The following is a 6,716-nucleotide window of genomic DNA, read 5'->3' as shown; positions in this document are numbered from 1 at the left end:
GTGCTTAGGAAAAAAAAAAAAGCCACAGGGATGCTTGGGCTGGGATTAGGACGCTACAGATGCCAGGGAGGATCACTGGAGCCTTGGAGTACAAAACAGGGGCAGAAATCTCAGAAGGGAGGCACAGGGCATTAGTATTTGGTAGTAGTAACACGGCAAGTGAGGTACTAACAGAGGAGCTTCCGGGGTCAGCGGCAGGGGACAGCCTTGCACAGGAGGAGTAAGAGACCTCCAACTCAAATCATATATTAGGGTGGTGCAGATGGCAGACTCCCAGGATGAGATGCCCAAGAACCATGACTCAGCTGATGAGGTTCTTGGGAACTGAAGCAGGGGTCACCTATTAGAGTCGTGCCGGGGCAGAGGGCAGGGCGGGGTGGGGGGAAGAATTCACAAGTAAAAGTAACACCAAAAACTCTAACTCCATTGGTTTCAGAGTGCTATTTATTTCTTACCACTTGGCCTTTCTAGCCAGATATCCAGTTGAACATGGACTACTACCATGATTGTTTCCATTGGCAACCACTCCCTTTTTTGAAAATGTCCTATTGGGGATGGAAGCCAGGGGCCCTGGGTATGCTAAGCAAGCATTCTGATACTTGAGCTATACTTTGCTCTGTTTTTATTTACGGAGGTCTGTCATGTGCGGACACTGGTAGACACAAAGGTTATCAGTATTGTGATTCCAATCCTCAGCAAACACAATCAAGACCCGGAGGAATACCCAAAAACATAGAAAAACAAATATGGACACCTATGGAAGTTATAGGCACTCAGAGCTTCTGAATTAGGCCTTGGTTGGGAGACTTACAGGGAAGGGTTTTCTGAAGTAGATGGCATTAAAGAAAAAGATAAATGCCGGGCGGTGGTGGCGCACGCCTTTAATCCCAGCACTTGGGAGGCAGAGGCAGGTGGATTCCTGAGTTCGAGGCCAGCCTGGTCTACAGAGTGAGTTCCAGGACAGCCAGGGCTACACAGAGAAACCCTGTCTTGAAAAACAAAAAACAAAAAACCAAAAAAAAAAAAAAAAAAAAAAAAAGAAAAAGATAAAGATAAATAAAAAAAAGGAAGGGCTTGCTTCTCTAGGCTCAGAGAGCAGTGTGAGTTCATGGATCATAGGATCCATGATCATAGTGAACATAGGATCCAGAGAATTCCGTGCAGGTGGGCAGGGGCCAGACCATGAAAGGGCTTCCTAGGCAAAGTCAGAAAGTCTTGGTGTGTGACCTTCCAGGCCCTGAGGGGACCAAGCCTCCTGGGCCCGGTGCAGCACAACTGTGAAGAGAGGGTAGGCCTAGAGTCAGTAGAATCCCCTTGGGAAGCTCAGAGACCTAACAAGACTCTAGTGGGTTTTTCTTTTTTCTTTTTTTTTTCTTTTTTTTTTTTTTGATTTTTCTTTTATGTCTCTTCATAGTATAAAAAGCTGGTGCTGTTTTATGACATACTTTTAATAGTTAAGAGAGAAGGAAAGAGAGAGAGAAAAAAATCGGTTCGCTTTCCCAAGGGCAGCCAAGGGCTCTCCTGGCCACTGCCTCGCGCTCACCTACTTTCAGGGCGATCTTAATCAGATTTGAACTTTCTGCTGTAAACAGATCAAGGAAGGATTTTTCACCGAGTGTTTGTTTTTAATAAGGCAAGGATTCCATTCGTTAAGTAGGCTTTTGAGTTAAGAGTGTACATCAGAGTGAGGAGGGAAAAACATTAAAAGTGTTTAACATGCAAGGTCCCTTGAACTTTTTAGAAGCGTCTGGCGTAGTGTGCCTGCCTCCCCAGTGTCACGTGTCCAGTCCACAAGCGTGATCATGTAGCTGTGTGTCTCTGAGTCTCTGATTTGTGAGCTTTATAAAGGCAGGCAGACATGTCTAGGAACCTGTTTAAGAGGCCTGAACTCTCTCCACTGAGTCCTGTGGCTCTCCTTGGCCTCGTTGCTAAGCAACCAGTAACATCAGATGCCCTTGGACTCCAAGACTCCAAGGACAGCTCTGCTCCTGCCTTGGTTTCCCCAGCTCAACCTTGAAGTCGGTTTCCCAAAGATTTTCAGTGACACTGAGGAAAATGATATTTGTGTAAGAAGTAGAAAAAAAAAATCAGACCCTATCTCTGTCTGTGGCTCTCCCTCTTCCTGAACCCCTTAACAACAACTCTTGCCTTAGCTCTAACAGAAGTACTGCCTGACTGTCCCATTCAAAGGGACTGTGTCTGACCCCCTCAGCTGTCAGGACAGAAATGCCAGCTCTGTAGTTCACCAACAGCCTCACTCAGCTTGGGTTTCCAGAACAAAGCCCATGGGCCGCAGGTTCAGTGTGGCCCTCCTTTACCCTCTGTGGTCCTCCAGGACACGGGAACTGCCCTCAGCCTGAGGACTGGTCCTTCCTGGTTGGCCTGTCTCCAGTCTGTCTATCTCAGTCACTGGATGGGGCATTCTGAAATGCCGCTGGGAACACTCCACTCTCTTGTACTAGGGGTCAGATGTCTGATCTGGACTTCATTTCATATCCATTATGAAGATTACACACATATATAGTGCTCAGTGAATTATCATCTCTGGCATAAACTTAACAATATATACTTTTTATTGTTTGAAAATAAAACATTCATATATATATATACACACACACTTGTATTGTTTAAAAAGGAAAACTTTTTGTATATATATACTTTTTATTGTTTGAAATTGAAACCTTTTTGTATGTATATATTTTGTATATATGTATATATACATACACAAAAATGATGCTCAGTGAATTATCTCTGGCATAAACTTAATGATATACATATATACATTAAAAACATACATACATACACACACACACAAACGCACACACAGTTTTAGGTTATTGTTGTAGTTTTGTTTTGGGACAAAGTCTCAAAGCCACTATGCTGTTTTCCCTCATCTGGATCAGCAGCCCCGCCTCCCCACCCAGCTTTTTGGTCGTTATACTACACACCTGCCGCACTCAGCCTTGCTCATGTTCCTGCCTTACCTGTAACAGGTCCACTCTGCAAAGCATTTGTCTCCTTCCAGCCCCTCCGGGCTGGGGAGCTGTCACTGCCGCTACCCTGAGAACTTTCTTTAGGGTCTTTAACTCTGTTAACTGACATGGCAGTTCTTGAACGTCCAGTCTGACCTATTAAGTGTGATTTTTAGGTGGCATAAACATCATCATTCTGTGTTTGTATTTCCTTTGAGAAGACCCATGTTGCAACCTTTCATACTATCTCCTCTGTCTTTTACAACATGGTAGAAGGTGCTCTGTGAGCCAGGCATTAGTAGCTCACACTTGAAAAACCAGAGAACTGAGAAACTAGAAAGCTGAGGCAGGAGACTTGCCGTGAATATGAGACAAGCCTGGTCTAGATAGTGAGTTCCAAGGCAGCCTGGGCTAGAAGGAGGCCTTGTCTGAAAAGAAAGCAAAACAACAAAGGAAAGAACTTGGTGGGTAGTCTCAAGGATGGACCTCACTTTAAAAACGCATGTGTTGGTTTAATGAATATTTAATCAAACACATACTAGCCCCCGACTATGCAGAGTGACAACATTTATAGTGAGTGATGTGCTCAAGTTAGTTCAAACTGGAGGCCAGAGCTATCAAGGGCTCCTTTAGTTTCAACCAATCAGGGTCTGTGTTACTCCCTGAGCATGGTGGGAGCTTTGGCCCCTGGAATCTTCAGCAGTGTTGAATGTTTGTGTTTATATGTCTCTTCCAGTAATTCTATACCCATCAGTGAAAAGCACATCTGGATCTGTTTAGTCCCTAGGGAAGATGTAGACCAACCAAGGTGATGGGCAGAAGAAACAAATGTTCTGGAAAGCATAAATAATCTCTCTCTCTCTCTCTCTCTCTCTCTCTCTCTCTTTCTCTCTCTCCCTCCCTCTCTTCCCTCCCTCCCCTTTCTTTTTTTCTTCCTCCTCTTTCCTTTCCTTTCTCTCTCCCTTTCTTCCTTCCTTCCTTCCTTCCTTCCTTCCTTCCTTCCTCTCTCTCTCTCTCTCTCTCTCTCTCTCTTTCTTTCTTTCCTTCTTTCTTTCTTGCTTTTTCTGTGCATCCATGGCTGTTCTGGAACTTGCTCTGTAGACTAGACTGGCTTTAAACTTACAAAGATCTGTCTGGCTCTGTCTCCTCAATGCAGAGATTAAAGGCATGCACCACCATCACCCTGCATGAAAACATTTTTAAAAGCAGATCTTCATCTGGGCTGCCACCTGCTTTGATGTTTGTATAGGAGGGAAGAGAAGTAAAAATCAGGACCCATGCCCATCTAGGTGAGGGCCAATAATGTTAGCACTCAAGAGGCTGAGGCAGGAGGATGGCAAATTCCAGGCCAGCCTGGGCTTCAATAGGAAGAAAGAAAGCTAAATCAAAACCCAAGGCTGCCAGGTGTGGCGGAAGATCAGACCGAAATGGGGTCAGACTGCTCAGCTCTGCATGTGTCTCTCTGTGTATACTTTGTGCAGAGTCGCCCCTGAGCTGCTTCTGTATAGGAGATGGATTTAAGAGTTTTGTTTGAAACGATTCTTCTTCTTCTTCTTTTTTAAACCACCTGCAATGTAGACATTTCCTTTAAAAAAAAGAAAAATACAGTTTGATTGTGTAAACCAAAGCCCCTGCCTTGATGTTGCGGTGGCATGTTCTCTTAAAGATTATAGTACTTTGAGAAGCACCGGATAAAACCAACACGTTGTTCGAAGCACCCTGGCGGCTGTGATTAGGTTCTCCTTTGATTGTTTTGTATAGATGTTTACATCAAACCCTTCTCAACCAAGGAGGAAAAGATGAAATTACTAACCAGAGAAATGAAGTGTACATCTGAAAGAGTTGAGCCACCTGTCTGGAGGCAGACAGAATGTGCCCTGGTGAAAGAGCCCATAGCTGCCGCTTATGTAGCATAAACTCTCATCTCTGCATTTTTTTCTACAAGGCATGGGCCACTTCTGGTATCCCTGGTTGCAGTACACTTTTAAATAATCTTGTCCTCCATCTTGGCCCCTAGGCTGTCCCCCACCCCACCCCCCAGCCCTGACACTGCCTGCCCTGAGGATAGGCTGAAACCTCTTGCATAGATCACTAAGCTCTCCCTCGGTGACATGACTCCTTCCTGCTGTCTTTCCACTTCCCACCCACACCTCACTCCACTCTAGTGATTTCACAGTGCATGCTTTGAGTTTCAGAGGCTCTCCCTTCTCTGTCAACTCCAGGCCTCTCCATGCTGTCCCCTCTGGAAAGTTCGGTTCTTTGTGGGGCTTCTCTCTTCCTCTTCCACTCTCAGGAATATCACCTCTTTAAAGAATCTCCCGGGCTGGAGAGATGGCTCAGTGGTTAAGAGCACTGTTCTTCCAGAGGTCCTGAGTTCAGTTCCCAGCGACCACATGGTGGCTCACAACCATCTGTAATGAGAATCTGATGCCCTCTTCTGGTGTGTCTGAAGACAGCGACAGTGTACTCATATAAATAGAATAGTTATAAATAAATCTTAAAAATAAAAATCTCCCACAACCACCCCTTAGCCCAACGATTGTCCTAAACTCAATCTACCTGACCTTCTGGTCTCCTGTGGCTGTTTTCACAGAGCCTCACTTGGGAAGACCTGATTTCACTGTATACACCAGGCTGGCTTGAAACAAATTCTCCTGCCTCTGCTTCCCAAGTGTTAGAATTAAAGGTTTCTTTCTTTTCAAAAAGATTTCTGTATATCAATGTAGAGGGCATCAGATCCCCTGGGATTGGTGTTATGGTGTTGAGCTGACATGAAGGTGTTAGGAGTTGAAACCCAGCAAGAATCCTTGGCAAGAATTGACAAGTGCCAAAAATCAGGTTTTAAGGCATTGGTTAAAACTGGCCTGGTGACAGAGGCTGGTGGATTTCTGTGAGATCAAGGCCATTCTGGTCTATACATGTTTTAGGCTAACCTGGATGACAAAATGAGACCCCTGTCTCAAAAAGATTAAAAAGAAAGAGCCCAGTACCAAGCCATTGTGTGTGGTGGCACACACCTGTAACCTCAGTACTTGAGAGATGGAGTTAGGATGGCCATCAAGGTTATCCTGGGCCACATGGTGAATCTGAGGCCATCCTGGGCTACTTGAAAACTCTTATCTCAGGGGGGAAAAAATCAAAATTAGCCAGGTGGTGGTGGTAGCACACAACTTTATTTATTTATTTGTTTTTGTTTTGTTGTTTGTTTGTTTGTTTGTTTGAGACAGGGTTTCACTGTGTAGCCCTGGCTGTTCTGGAACTTACTCTGTAGACCAGGCTAGCCTCGAACTCAGAAATCCGCCTGCCTCTGCCTCCCAAGTGCTGGGATTAAAGGCGTGTGCCACCACCACCCCCTCGCCCCCCCGCAGCACACAACTTTAAATCCAGCCCTTGGGAGATAGAGGCAGGCAGATCTCTGAGTTTGAGGCCAGCCTGGTCTACACAGAGAAACCCTGTTTAGAAAAGAAAGAGTAAAATAAATTTTATTCTAGGTATGCACCACCATCCATAGTTAAGTCTAACACTCAGAGGCAAGTGGATCTCTATGAGTTCAAGGGAGCATAGCCTGCACTGTGAGTTCGAGGCCAGCCAGGACAACTGGGAGGCTTTGTCTCGGTTCCCTTGCCCCCACCCAAACCAAAAACATAAAGATTAGATGAAAGAAATCTGATGTCTTCACTGGGAAGGCCAAGGAAACATGGCGTCTACTTGCCCTAATGCATCAGGCGCCATAGTCTCAGGTCT

General features: G+C 45.2%; 1 protein-coding gene across 2 annotated transcripts in view; it reads left to right on the top strand.

Annotated features, from left to right (window-relative positions):
- Window positions 1-6,716, top strand: part of Mycbpap (MYCBP associated protein) — a 21,800-nt gene that overhangs the window by 352 nt on the left and 14,732 nt on the right. The gene's annotated exons all lie outside the window — the stretch shown is intronic.

The sequence above is a fragment of the Mastomys coucha genome, unplaced genomic scaffold, assembly GCF_008632895.1.
Source record: "Mastomys coucha isolate ucsf_1 unplaced genomic scaffold, UCSF_Mcou_1 pScaffold5, whole genome shotgun sequence".
Lineage (NCBI taxonomy): Eukaryota > Metazoa > Chordata > Mammalia > Rodentia > Muridae > Mastomys > Mastomys coucha.
This window is presented reverse-complemented; position numbering and strand designations above follow the sequence as displayed.